This window comes from Myiozetetes cayanensis, unplaced genomic scaffold, assembly GCF_022539395.1.
Source record: "Myiozetetes cayanensis isolate MyiCay16 unplaced genomic scaffold, myiCay2020 scf1, whole genome shotgun sequence".
Taxonomy (NCBI): domain Eukaryota; kingdom Metazoa; phylum Chordata; class Aves; order Passeriformes; family Tyrannidae; genus Myiozetetes; species Myiozetetes cayanensis.
The window spans coordinates 48,908,180-48,923,971 of NW_026086604.1; the positions used below are offsets into that span (position 1 = coordinate 48,908,180).

General features: G+C 40.0%; 1 protein-coding gene across 22 annotated transcripts in view; it reads right to left on the bottom strand.

Annotated features, from left to right (window-relative positions):
- The window catches only part of EPB41L3 (erythrocyte membrane protein band 4.1 like 3), a 141,412-nt gene that overhangs the window by 65,883 nt on the left and 59,737 nt on the right, over positions 1 to 15,792 (bottom strand). The window lies entirely within an intron of this gene.

Below are 15,792 nucleotides of genomic sequence, written 5' to 3' on the forward strand. Positions count from 1 at the left end.
TATCCCTAGGAAAGCTTCCCTGGTGCAAAAGACCAGGCTTAAATGCATCCATACCCTAAGGAAGAGTGGTTTTCCATAAAATCTTATTTTACATTGTAATACACTGACATTATAGGACTTCTGTTCAAGTTAAATACAGAATACATAGTTTGTAATTCATAAAGGGAGAGCAACATGTTGAGAAAAGCTTATGTCATTGAGGGCCCTAAATCCAACAAAATCCACTGCAGTTCTAAAGCATGTGGAAACTTTTGAAACATTAAATCTTTTGTCCTTTACATTGAAGCCATCCCAGCTCGAGCTCCTCAACATCTGCACTCCTTTGGGAAATGTGCTCAAGTATTTTTTATGATTCCAGGCAACATATTCATATTAACAGTTGGACTCCATGATCTTAGAGGTCTTTTCCAACCTAAAGGACTCTGTGATTGTGCATAAGCTGGAAACATCTGATGTGGGCCCACCAACAGCAGTGCAAACACACAATTGCCCTTAAGCCCAGTTCTGTCCTTCCCACTTGAGTTCATCTACACTTCTGTCATTTCTGTCTAAGTGCCAGAGCATCCAAAAGAAAATATAAATACTTCCATTAAGTCATTTTAAGTGTTACATTTAAAATGAAGTGAATACAACTTTTTTTGAATATGAGAAGCCGATGTTTGTACTTTGTCCAATACTAAATAAAAATGAAAATATTATCAAAGTTAATCTAAATCTTAACTATTTCAATTAAATACTTTTGTTACAAATATGTGGTTGGCACCCAATTCTCAAACGACGTACAAGCAAAACCAAACTTTAAAAAAATGCTGTGATTTTGTATCAAAACAAGGATTTCAAAAAGCAGGCTCTGTGCCAGTTCAGCAAAGGGAGTGTGCTTATATGTTTGTTACTCGTATGTTCTCAGACCTCATGAACTTTTCTTGAGCATTTTGCTTTTAAGCAGCTTGAAAACAAACCACTCTGCTGCAATCTATTTCTGTTCATCATCAGGACATGATTACTTTAACCTGGTAACCATAGCTACTGTGTAATTATAGGTGGTTCCACAGAATATACATCTGCTAACTCATCTGCTAGGAATTCACTATCGATTCCTAGAATACACTACAATGTTTCCTAGTAGAAGGAGGTTTACTATAGATCACAAGTAAAGTAAAACACTTTTTTTTCTTAAATGTTTAATAAGCTAAACTGTTTGACAGAAAATGTTTTAAATTAGGCCAATTACTACTTCCAAACTCACTTATGTATTCTGTACTTTCAAGGCTAAGCTCTCCAGTGAATGCATGTCTCTGTAGAGCAAAGCAAGGCACAGCATTCAGCCTGTGCTCAGCTTTTGCACTGCATGTGGGAATAGGGGCGCATGTTCCTACCCCCTGCAAGCCAAAACAGCACGAAAGAGAAGCAGAACTAGAGAGCACACATGGTAGATTTATGCTTCAGGCCACATTTTCAAAGTACTAACATGTGACACGTTTGTTTAGGAACACATCATAAATTTCTACACTCAAACTTGGCACACAAGTATAAAAAATACCTTTTAAACTGCATTATTTTACAAATTGTCTTTAGCATCTAAAAAAAGCAATAATTAGCCTTGGGCCTTAATATGTGACAGTCAGAAAGGCGTTCACCTAATTGAACTTCAGCTGTCCGTATCTGAGATGGTCACTTTAAATGTGGAGGAGGAAAACAGGCATTTCAGAGAGCGATTCATCTGACCTATTTTAGATTCCTGCTTTAAGCTGAGATAAACCACATACTAGCGCAACTTCGTCCAACTCGCTACGAAGGAAGCTTAAGCAAGTTCCTCCAATGTAGATCACACAACCCATCCTCTATGTTCAATTCTCCTAAGCCACTCTTTTTTGTACGCTTTAAACATTAAATTCCAGAACAATGTTATTCTCTCAGAGTTTTGGTTTGCCCATCTGTCAGTTCAACATGAAATAAACTATTCTTCATCTGATGCTGTCACGGTTGCCTTGAAAAGCACGCAGGCCTCCATGAATGCCCCAGCTTTCCCCCAACACCATGTTTTGTACAAGGGTATGAAAATATGAAATGCAAATTAATCAAATAATTATTTCAATAAACTCAAACTACGTATTTGATTTTCTTTTCCAGAAACTACAGATTCGGAAGTAGCCAAAACCTACAGCTTACAGCTACAAAAATCATTGATCAAATAACACCAAAGAGGATCCATGACCAAAACAACGTGTAATGCATGACAGTTGTAGCATCAAGTCTTTATTTTCCCCCCTCTTGGTATGAATTAGAATGGTGTAAATAAAAAGTAGCCATCATACTTGCTGTTTAGAAAGAGGTATTAATCTCTATAGGATCAGATTGCCAAGCAATACAAACCAAAAGTCTGTCTTCCTTCAGCTTCCATCACCATGTCACCTGAAGCTCATTTTTGCACCCCGTGTAGCTTCTTTCCTAAGCACCATTTGTATCCTGGCTGTTTGTAAGCATGGAAACACAGCCATTTAAACTAGCCCCATAAACCACAACTTCATGTAGCATGAAATAAAAACAAGTTTTACTTTTCCTGCCAGTTATAATTTTGAATCTCAGGGAAAGACAAACGTGGTTCTTATATTCTTCTGGGACATTCCTGCATGAAATACAGCCTTACAATACTGAGTTACTCTCTAGGATTGGTTTTCTCTCCAGTTCCATGAGTCCTTGCTGGCTTTAAGAGTGCTTTGTTAGAAAACTTTCTGTGCATTATCAAATCTTTTAGCATAAGAGATTCCCTGGATACAACATTACTGTCATTAGTAAGACAGCAGATGGATTTAATTAACCTTAGGTTACCCATTTCCAAATGTCTTTATTTCCCCTTGCATACATGTTTAATAACAAATACTGAGAACAAAATACTATTCATTTCATGCTGTTATCTTACAGCTGTAAATAGAGGCAAAGCAAACACATTGTGAATCCAATTTCTTACAAACTGCTCAGATGACTGTATTGTTAAGATTTATCTCATTCCACCTAGTGCAGGTTGAAAATACATAAATTGCAAGACAGAAAACAACATTCCTCTCTCAGTGCAAACCAATAGTTTGTTTTGCCTTCCTCAGCAAACAGCTGCTTATCCACATGAACTTTGGCAGCATTTCTTTTGTTATAAGTAGCAAAACAGTCCTCCTAGTAAGAGGTAATTTCACTCACTAGAAGAAATAACAGTAATCTTGAGAAATTCACCAACATAAATATTACTCTACCTTTGTATGCAGTAAACCTGACAGAACAGCTAGTAGTGTCTAAACATTTATCAAACATGTAGCTGGCTGAGAATTTCTTATTCTTATTTGATTAGTTTATTTACTGTACCTGGCTATGTACCAAAACCAGGACTCGCCTGTGAATTTCAGTACAGGAAGAACGAAATCACTGAAGTTCCTTAAAAACCTTTCCTGTTGCCAGCACAGCCTCCATATCAAATTCCCCTTTCTAGCACACAAAAAAACAAACCAATGAAAAGAAACTGGGAGCACTACCTTACACAAATGAGGTAATACTATGCAAGCCAGATGTGGTCTTGGATAGCTAAGTTTTGGCTTACAACCCAGTGTTCAAAGATTTTAAAAGATTAGCTGAGTCCAAACTTAATGCAGATGATGCTAATACTGGATAGTCTGAGGCTAGAGTAAATTTGGCTACAGAATTCAATCAGTACGCAAATCAAGTCTTTTGACTAAAAGCGCGAGGGAGGGGGGAGGGGTGAGGAATTGTCCCAAAATTTGCTTATTTTAATTTACTGCTAAAAATTAAGTTTAAAATGCATGTATTTTCAGCAGTGTAAAGTTTTAAAATACAAGTGTTTGAGTGCTGTAGATGAACAGATAAGAGACTATAAATATTAATATACTGTCAAGGTATTAAAACCCAACTTCAAAAAACGAACACGACACTTAAAAATAATTTTATTAGGTCAAATCACAGAAAATAAAAATTTTCCTACCCTTATACTATACAAAGACATTACATAAGATTACAAAACCTGCAAACCACTTGCACAAAAAGCCCTACATCCTAAAACCTTACGACACACCTAGACCTGGTTACCTTCAGCCACCAACCCATTGCAACTTGGAAGATTACCATTTCCATTACCATACTTCCTATGGACTTTAAACTCATAATTTCCTCTTCTCCATAAGGGAACCAAAACCATGTTGTCTTCTATGTCACCTGGTCCCCTCCAGCAAGTGACAGTCCCAATCTACTCTATATATTCATACATTCAAAAATGTATTTGACACCCTACCTCCCATTCTTAAAGCACAGACCTTCTGGGTTGCATCTACAGAGCAAAAAAATTCACAGTTAATTGACAGCAGAGTCCACAGTTTAATTAAGCCAGCAGTCATTAATAAATTTTTATTTATACATAAATACATGCTAGTGAAAATACATGCTATATTAAGCAAACAGAAATCACATTAGAGAAGAAATTGTGAATTAATTCTGAATAAATTGTGATGTAATGAGAAAACAAAATTGAACCAAGTATAATTAAATGAACTATACATAGCCACTATTTCCTGCAAAGCACAGATTAATGATTTACATTTAAATGCTTCTCTGATCTAATTAATTCTCTTTGTGGAAAGTTCTCCTTTAATTACAGTAATTTTTTGAAGATTTTGTTATAAATCCTTGCAAAGATCCAAATTTGGAAGTTATATAACAAAAATAATGATTCCATACTTCAAAAATAATGTTCTGCATAATGAGAGACATATTTATCCAATAACGATGAGATGCTGATGAGAAGAGCATATGGAGAACAATATTGCTGCAATGAGCAGCAATGGAAATGCCAATATATGTTTCAAGAGAAGAATATACATGAGAACTCCAACTTCTAAGCTTGAAATATAAACTGTTTTCATCAAACTGCCTGAATTCTCAGCTTGCTTCGTTCCAGTTGTGTTCCTTTTTAGGAACATTCCATTTTCTGTTGATCCACTTTAAGTTGGGTGAGTTTTGCCCTCATGTGCAGGAGGCACCCAAGCCACAAACATGTGGTGCATTGGCCCCAAGAGTTAAAACCAGCTCTTTCTTGACCCCTCACCATCCTTCAGTGCCAGCCAGACCTTACAGAGGAGGCATGTCCCTGGCGCTACAGTGGACACCAACAAGCCAAAGCGACTGCAAAGGTGTATCCTAAATGGACATTGTTGGGAAACAGCACCGAAAAGGACCACTGGGTGCCCCCTCCCAACCACAAGCTCCTGTCACCTCTCTCATGGCAGATCAGTGTAATTTTGGGAGCCTGGTAGCTCAGCTGGGAGGGCTGAACCTTCCCAGCACGCAGAGGGAGAAACAGCACTTCTCCTTCCAACATCAGTGGGTACCCCATCTGTCTGACATGGCTGTGAGGTTCCAGTCCAGCAGGTGCAACCCTTACAGTTCAAGGCACAAACAACCCAGCTGTACTGAGTTTAGCATCACACCTTAAATGTATACATATAAGCATAAAAGCATTAGAGTCAGGACATTAAAAAAAAACCAACCAACCAATCAACAAACAAACAAAACAAAGAAAGAAAGAAACAAACAAAAAAGTAAAAAATTACATAAAAAAAAAAAGAGGAAAACCAAGAAAGGCACTGAGTAGCAGGGTGAGGTGCCATTGTGCCAGCAAAGCATGCTCCATGTTAAATGACTTAACAGATGTGGCAGCACAAGACAGGGGCCCAAACATAAGTGCATGACGCAGACTGCAGGGAGGGCAGAAGGTGTTAATCAACAATAATAAGAAAAGGCTGCTTGGAGGTGTTGCAAGACACAGCATGATTTAAAATATGTGTTTGGCCTGCTAGAAAGGTGCATGATACAGATTTCTTTAAAGTTTCTTGATAAAGATGAAAGAAGGAAAACCAGAGTTAACATCTGAGGAAGGAATCACACAATCCAGAGGAGATGGAGAAGGCATCTTAAAACCATCAGACACATCCTTCAGAGAGGACAAAAAAGGGATTGAAGATGTGAATTACCCATCAGGACCCAAAACTCCTCCATCTCAGACACAAATGTGGTGGCACCACCACCAAATGAAAGTGCAGCAGAACGTTTCTGGAGAGATTGTCCTTCACCTAGCAAGGCTGGGAACAGAAAGTGTCAGAAGCTTTTAAAGGACCTGGGAAGTAGGGGAATATTTTAGAAAGGGATTATACACCAAAGCAGAACCAAGGACAAATGAACACAAAAGCAAATATGAAGACTAGGATACAACCTGACTTAAAATCACCAAGAGCTGTGGCAAACAATAAGAGAGTCTATAAACACATTGGAAGGGAAACGAGGTCTATTACAGAACACTAGAAAGGATGAATTCTTCAGTGCCTCATTTCAGAGCAGCTAGCTGGGACCAGATAATGGGAGCATATTTCATTTGACACAAAGGATGTGCAAGGGCAGGCTGGATGGAATAAGGGAAGAACAGAGAAAACACATCAGTCAGCCAGTTGGTTTCAAGTCAGCAGGAACCACTGGAAATCTCCTTACAGTGCTTGGGAAACCACCATCAATCTTTGGCATCTCCATGACAGTGGTTAATGGTTTAGAGAGGCCAGGTAAGGACTAAAAGAAATTAAAAGACCAAACACGGCATCCGATCTTACAAAAGAAACAGAAAAGCCAGAAATTACAGTGCATTTTTAATACCAAAGTTACTGGAGCACACTGCTAAAGGATTTCTAATCCTGTAAAAATAATGAGATTAGGAACAAAACAAAACAAATAGCTAACGTTATTGAATCAAAAATTCACGTCAAACTCAAGTAATGTTTCTCTTGCTCTCTCTGACAGGACATCTGTCCCAGCTGATAAAAAGGAAGTAGAGTAGTACAGATGACAGAGCCTATCTTTAGAAAGGCTTTTAAAACAGCCCCACATGACTTTTTCATGAGTGAACTATGGAAACAGTTTCCATTATTACAAGAAAAAGGGTGAAAGAAAGGTGTGGAACTGATCAAAACCCCCAAATCCTAGCCTACAGTTAGCAGAATGATAACAACCTGTGAAAACTTATTGATTTGGAGAATCACAGCCATTTGAGGATCAGTGAAGGAGGGGAGAGTGCCTGATCCATGCTCAGCAACAAACCGGGGAGGTTGGGACACACCGCTGGCATCCTCACCCAACCTAAAGAAGAGAAAAGCATATATATGCTGAATCCAACTACATTCCTGTGAGGATAACAGCAGCAGGAGTGGAGACCTCAGAAGTTTAAAGTGATAAGGAAGATACGGGTTAGGCAGCAGGAATGAAGCAGCTTGAGAGTCTGAAGTTACGTGTTAAGCAAGGAGAATTCCTGTCGACATAATGCTGGAGATGTTCTGCCTTCTGCAGCACCAGGGAAAAGTACACAGCATACCGTATTTCAGCTTGGGATTCACATTCTTTTGCAAAATATGCACTAAACAGTGTCAAGAAGGGAGTAGGAAGAACAATAGCACCTTTAGAAAATGCAATCTGTGGAAAAAGGTTTAAGGAGTAGGATTTTTTTTACTCTGGGAAAGGGAACAGAAAGGGAGGATAAGAGCCTTGCAATACATACAAACTTCTTGCAGACAGAAATTAATCAAGCATTTGCTAACAGCAAAGCAAGAACCTGAATTGGCATCAAGTGGGATTTAGAGTAGACAGCATATCAACTGTAATGACAGTCAGGAAGAGGTTATCTATAGATGTGTGGAGTCATCATGGGACACTTATATACAGATAAAAAGGAACAGCAAAATTCTCTGTTTGCAACTTTATAAGCATAAGATACTAAAATTTTGTTGATTTTGCTACCCCTTCCACTTGAGTTGGCAACCTAAATTCACAAAATACATACTGCTTCTGTTTCAGAGTACCCGGACACACAGGATAACATTTTTGTTTCCTGTTTACCTTTCATTTCTGCGATTCAGTAAAATTACCTGGGTTTGTTTTCCCCTCTGGATGGGTGTCTTCCCACTGCAAGAAAACCCAGAATCACTGCCATTTTTGCTGCCCTTCCTGCATGCAAGTTTTGTGAAGAGTATGACTGACTGGGTTTCCTGAAAACACCAGATCATCTTTTGGAGGTCATAACACCTAGAGCACCCCAAGGCTACCCTAATTTCTGAACAGGACAAGAAAAATCAGGCCACCATAACATGCTTTGGCTCATTTTTTCCTGTCCTGCTGATCCAAGCAGCTTTCCCTATGGGCAAACACTGATTTACCAGAGGAAGAAGCAAATTGCATTCTCCCATCAAACTCTCTTTTCAGGTCTGCAGGCATGGGGTGAAGTTGCCACTGCACCTTTCCCCTGCATCCAGAGTGGGGGTTGGCTCTGCCCCCCTCATCCCCCACTGCCAAGATTCATCCACCAGCTCTAAAAGCAGGTTTGATCATGGCCACCGCTCACATTAGTTCCTGCAGACAGCTCCCATCTGGAGGAGCACACACAAGCTGGCAAACACATACCTTTCTGGGAGTGCTGAGTGTAAACACAGAAGTGCACAGTGATTAAACCCAAACCTGACAGTTATTTCATTCATTAAGAAAATAGCAACCAACCCCACCAAAAAAACTAAAAGGTAAAAGGAGAACTCATGAGAAACACGATAAACTGCTGCTTACAACAGACTTCAACGAAGCATCTGCTCACCAAAACCCTTTAACCTGCAGAAATACTGCAATTGCAGAAAGGTAAGGGGAACAAGAAATAATACACAAATAACTTGATAAATATGTATGGTGAGAAACAACAGGGAATTACAGAGAGTAGGCAGATGTGAGGAGGAGGAGAAGGAAATGAAGGAACCAGTAATGGAGACTACAGCAGCATCCCACAGATGTTGGTCTAAAGAGAACTGCATAGAAACACCCTTAATTTATTCCCATTCCTCATTTCAGTTACAAAAACCCTAGGCAAAAAAAGCCCCAAAGCCCCAGCAAAACTGCTTATAGTGTTGTGATTAAAAGCAATTGATAAATATTTCATTCAGAAACTAGAACTCTCAATGGCACACCCTGATTTTCTGCAGACAAGTGACTTTGATTACTTGGGTTACATTTACATGAAGTTTTGACCTTTCTAAATTGCTCTGGAGCCAAATGTTCACATGGGGTTCCCTGTGCATCATTCACTATTTAAAAATTGCATTTAATGTCACAGAGGCTAAGAGTGCTCTAGGCATCACATCATTAAAGTTCATATTCTCATATTGAGCAGAAAATATGATGAATTCAAAATTTAACAACAACAAAAAAGAGTTGCACGAGTTGCTAACACATGGCAGGTGTGCTACATTATCACACTACCCTCAGGCCAAAATACTGTAACACCTGTGAACAATATTTTCTGTTTCATACACTACCTAAATAGACTGTGCTCCAGTGCTCCCAAGCTGGTGACCTGACTAACCTCACAGAAACAAGGGAATCAGACAGGTAAGGTACAGATCAGAGCATCAAGCCCATCTCCTCCAAGGGCTTCTGACTCTCTCCTAGCAGACATTTATCTTTCTAGCTCAGGTGATGGAAGAGATCACAAAGTAAAACAAGAAATGAATTGTAATTTAAAATATCAACCTGAATTTTCTGATTTCCTGGACATCTTACTAACTAGAATTCAGCAGTGAAAGCAGTTGTTTCTTTGCTTCATTTTACTGAGTAGTGCTTGAAAAAGTCACAAAGGGCTGCTCACTGATGAATTAAACCCTCCCCAGCCTACCACTTGTATAAGCAATGTAGTATTATAATTTTTGTGGGTTTTTTTTTTTTTTTTTTGCAGTGACTGGGTATTTCCCTCCATTTTTACAGTTTAGAGGGCATTCATTTTTACATTTTTGTAGCTTTGACTCCAGTCCAGAGTGGCTCAGAGGTAGAAGAAAGGAAGCATGAAGACAGATATTTTGCAAGCAGCTGCTTAACACCTGTCTCAACTGGCCACAGCCATTTCCATTGTCCACTGCTGCTCCATCCTGTCAAGACACACATCAGCACTGTGGCTGCAATCTATGCTCCCAGCTCCATACAGGTTCACAGGTATTGCTACCCTGCAGAACACTCAGCTTCAGGAGACCACACTCTTTTCCATAAACCTTCCCAGAACTGAGCCTTTTAAGTTTTTTAAGGTGGTCATCATTCCCTTCTTCATGGAGGCAGGTGTGACACGGGTCATGCAAGGCAGGGCTCTTGAGAAATGGCTTCTCCCACAGCATCTCAGAGCAGTGCCTGCTCTTCATCACTGGGGAGCTCCAGGTATTCCTGAATGCTGGATTAAAATAACTGGTAAAACTTCAAAAACTAAGGCAGACATAAAAGGAAGGAAGAACTCTTAGGCAGTGAAAAAAAAAACAACGGAGGAACCATCCTGAAACCTACTTAAAGGCTGCTCTATGCAAGGAGAGCCAACAGGCTAAGGCCTTGGAACAAAAGTGCTCCTACTTCATCTTCCTTTTTTTTTGTTCCCTCTGATACTAACACTAATTTTACATCCAGTTTTTCAACTTTTGAAGGCACTAAAGGGGGCTGATACAGTAAAGCTACATAGGGAGGCATCACAGTGTGTTTAGTCATAATAACTTTTGTTTTCCTGAAATGGATTATTGATTTCATATTTAGATATTAATCTCATGGGCATTCATGTCAGTTTTGAATGTAAAACACATCCTGTAATACCAACTAATAAACTTTTCAATTTGGAGCACAGCATCAGCAAACCAGCAATTCTCCAAAACCAAACCCATGGCATCAGACAATAGCTTTTTATATTTAAACTCCTCTGGGATCCCCATGCTCCCCAGAGCTTTAATTACCTGCTACAGATTACAAAGATACTGTTAATTTGGCACTGGCAGCTATCCAGTGACACCTGTGCTTCAGGTGACACTGTCACTGCAAAAACAGTCTCCCAGCCACCTTTTAAAATGCAGTTCAACATTTTCCCCCCAAAACTGAAACACACATACTAGCAGTCTGCTCTAACGCCTCATAGCCACCAGCTGCTACATAATATGTTGGATGCAAACCAAGATCTGAGGATGGTGTAAGAGCAGGGACTTCTAGGAATGAATCAGTCAGAGTGGAAAGGCACAGATGACAAGAATATTTACAGTGGATCCAGGCATCTGTAGAGTGATCTCACTTAAAATCAGAGAGTAAGCGGGATTTTCTCCCAGCTTCAGTTACACTTTGGTTACATGTTTTAGAACCATTTTAGTTACACATTTCCAAAGCGCAGGAAGGTCGCACATATGTTGTCCCAATGCATACCAGTTAAGTCCTTTGCATGATGAGCTCTACATGGAATTAAGAGAAAGCTTTCTGTGTCTTCACATAACATCCCAATAAAGCCAAAAACCTTTCACCATCTGTGCAGCTAAACTATGAGGATTTGCAGATCATCATCCAATACAGCCTGACAAAGAAAATAGCTATCTTTAAAGAGGCTCTAACCCTTTTTACCTATTAAACCCTGAAATGCTCTACATACAGCTACATAGTAATTACATTATATACTCCTGACCCAGTGTTATACTGGATTATGCTAGCTCTGAAGATGGATGTCACCAGATCTGGCAACTCCTCCGTGACGTGTATGACCTTCTTGGAGTTCAGACACATAGAAGCGACAGCAGCTCAGAGAGGACAGAAGGGTTTGAGGCAATGGGGACAGACAGGTGGCTTTAAGTGTCCCCACAAGACAGTGGTCAGAAAAAAATGGGGGAGGAGGTGAAGAATAAGAAATAAGAAGTTGCAATAATGCAGCTTAATCATAAAAGCTAAGAGTAAGAGGGAATGGACAGATTCAGCAAAAAGAGGAAGAAAAGCTCTTTGCAGCTTTTAAATCATGGGGGTTTCTAAAAAGTAAGCAAATCTAGGTTACTCAACATGAATTGAGCATTTAAAATAATAATAAGAAAAAATCTACTCTGTATTGAGTTGATAATTTAAAAGCAGCACAAAAGGTTCCTCCCCTAACTGAAGAACAAATGAATTTACAACCTGAATTATTTCCTTCCCCACAAACTTTTCCTTATACATACCTCTGCTAAATATTTGATGGTGTGTTTTTAAGGCTACAAACCACTAATTTTGTAGCTCCTGAATAATCCAAACAATCTACTTAATTTAAGGGAGAATCCTGCAATTCAGAAACAGAGTGAAAGACTTTGAAACCAGACCCGATTCAGTGTGCAGACTTTCCAACTTGTCTCACATGCTAACCACGCAAGTGCCCAAATCAACAAAACAAGTCCACGAACAGTAGCTTTTTCCATCCTTCTTCTTGTTGTTGTGCAGGACCCAATGCAAGACTCTCTGGGCAAGCGACAAAGGACTGCTGTGCATTGTTATCTAATGATGATTTTATGCCATTTTATTTTTTTTCAGTACCCTTCAGGTCACAGCACACAAAATTCAACCTATTTATATTCCCCAGTATGTGGTAGTGTGTGTGTGTGGGAAGGTAACTGGGTAACTGTCTCACTCCTTACTGGAAAGATTTGCCAAAGAAGGCATTTATAATTTCAAATTTTAATACATCAAAAAACCTGATACCTTAGTGCACAATTCAACATTCTCAGAAGCTAATAAACATGCAGAAAATACAAAGAGTTACTCCTTACTGCATCATAAGCGGTGGCTCAACAACAAAAAACTTCTAATTGCTATGTCTGATGCTAGATTAATGACAGAGCTGCATTTCACCTCTCCTTCCCCTCTTCCGCTCAACTCTGCAGTCTGTTTTCTGCGGGGACACAAATCTCCATGCCAATATTCACATGGCCATTACATCTGAACTAAAAAATGAATGAGGTAATCCACCCCCTCCCTGGATGTCATGAATGCCCCAGGGAAGCAGTACCCTGCAGCTGGGCTCCAGCTCCAACCCACTCTGCTCTGTCACCTCCATTACATGCGTGTGTTTTACCACATCTGGGGCCACAGAAACTTTATCCCTAAGAAATAATTGTTTTAAAGGTTTCCAAAGAACCAACAAACCTACTAATCCTTCCCCCAGCTCCAGAACAGCATTAATTATTCCTACAGCAGCAGCTATCACAGTTTTTTTGAGAGAGACAGCCATGCAAGCACACCAAAAGCACCACCACCAAATCAAGCACATCGGATATGTGCTGGATCTTAATTAGGGGACTTGTCCTGCATACATACTGACATCAATGTTCTATGCTCCCCTTCTCAGCTTCCTTTGTCTATACTCTGTCTGGTATGTATTTATGTCACCTTTCACCAAAATCCCACAATGCTGAAGTTTCCGTGTTCCCCACAAGTCATGTATTCCATTGGTTTCCTAGCCTTACTGTTAACGAAAATTTTCCCAAATGTCTGACCTAATTCTTCCTACTTGAAATACAGGCACACTTCTCCTCACCCTGACGACAGAGGATGTGTAACACGGCTTTGCAGCTTGCAGACGGCTGCTGTTCGTCCCTCAGACCACTGTCTCTTCTGGCAAGTCCTATTTTTAGTCCTCTCTCAGGCTCTTTCTTTTCTCCTCTGTTCTCTTTCCCATCAGTCCACCTTTCTTCCAAGCAATAGCATCCAAACCCTATTTTCAGCTGAAGATCAACTGTGCTTACTGGTGCTGAACAGCTTGGAAGGATGGCTTTATACCTGAAAACAATACTCTTTATACTTTCTGCTGGCAAAGAGCTCAATAATTTCACCATATTACGATAGTTATCAACTTAGTTTTAACCTCTGATCTATCGAAAATCCCACGCTGTTTTCTCCAAACTCGTGCCTAAAGAGCTCCCAAGTGGAAGACAGCTATCCTAACTACATTATGTTCAACAAAAAGTAAGGAAAAAACCTCCAACTTACTGGGTAAATAGTATTTGATTTTTTTTCTTCATTTTATACTTAACAAGTCCCTTCTCTTGTGCTGGGTATCATTAAAAAGAGCAAAGTATTTATTGCTGTAAGAGATCTAGTTTCAGTGACAAAGTGCACGTGATTTGTATCAGAACAACTGCAACTCCCTGGATCCAAAGCACATTCACGAAAACATTTCCAATTTCACCTATGCCTTCCATCCATGCTGACATACACACTCCACCTCCTTGACGGGTCTTGAGGGCATTAGCAATTTGGCTAGGCTGACCCCTCCGCACGTTTGCTGTAGTGGTTTTGTGGGAGCAGAGGACATCTTCCAAAAAGCACAGGAACTCAACGCTCTTGTCCGCTTTCAAGAGCCACAGGTCCATTAAGGTGACCTGAGTGGCAGCGCTGGCAGTGTCGTAACTTATTAATAAATTGAGAGCAAGCTCACATCTGCTAGGAATGGAAAGTCTAGTCTACCTCATTTTACAGTCTCTAGCTGAGTCGAGCACATTAAAATATGTATTACTTCTGTCTACCTGTCACTTCTTGTAACATGCTTAGGTGAACCCATGGCTGCAAGCCAGAGCCCAAACTGTTTCAACACAAGCAGTGCTTTTGGGGAAAAGTTATTTGCAACATAAGTGTCAGGTTCCTCTCAGTATGCTGGTAAATGTATGCCTCAACCCTCAACAAATCAAAAGTTAAATCGGGAGGAAAGACTCCAATTTCAGCTTAATCTGGGAATCATAATACACTCATGAAATGAACTGCATGCTCTGCTTGTAGCTCATGCTCCAATGAAAAAAAAATGGAAAAGCCAAAAAAGTGATTGAGGCTGATTCCTTTAGCATGTATTTTAAAAACAATTTTGATATCGGGGTTTCTTAAGAGGGAACAAAACCCCAGCCTACATTACAGCATTAAGGAGAATATCATCTCTTCCTACCTTTAGTACCGACAGTAAATATGCCATGGGGACACAAAGCCACGAAAAGGACTGACAGGCCAATGTAGGATATTGTTTCATTCCAACCCATTGCAAGACAATGGCTGGCATTCAGACAACTGAAAACTTGCAGAGAAGCTAGTTCAAGCTGGCTTAAGTGGATGCAAGTGTGGACTTGGATATTTAGGAGTTCTTAAGAAGAAAAGCAGCTTGCAGTATTTCAGGGTGGGGTTCTGAGACTTTCTTTTTTGTCTGATCTGTTAGTGGTAAATAAGACTGGGAATATGGCAGGGTCATTTGTGCTCAGAACTGCATCTTAGCCTCAGAATTACAGCTGTAAGTAATGGGGTTTCCAAGCTGGGGGAGAGGGGAGGAATCAACTGAGGAAAAAAAAAACCCTGAACCAAAACCACTTAGAAAACCCAAGCAGCCTGCAGAGTACGCAAGTTAGGGGTTTCTTCTCTTGCTCACACACAAGCATACAATCAAGGGCACAACTTCCAAAATACACATATTTGAGGTTCTTCCTCGTTTCACCCCATTTATAGTCTTTTACAGGCTCGTAAAAGCATGCTGCCTTCAAAAAGATGAGGGGTTTTCATTTCTTCTTATTTCATCTGCAGTTCAGCACACGGATTGACCTGTGCTGACATAACCTTAAGTAAAACAGGTTCAAGTATGCATTTTCACCATTCCTAAAGCGAGCTTTATTTCATTAGGGTTTTTTTTTCTTTCTCCTTTCCCTCCGCTCACCCTTCAGAAGAGAGGAAATGCCTGCTGTGAATTCTTGTCCAGCATTTTAAATACCACATGAAACGCTTTCTTTCCAATGCAAGACAGCTTCCCATGGACCGTAAGCTTTCCAAGAACAAGAGGTGTAAATACCTCTGTCCTTCCTCAGTGAGTGGGAAGCAGCTGAGCCAGAGAGGGAGACCACAGGCCCTACATGCCACAGCACTTACCCAGCACTCATGCTCATGAGCACT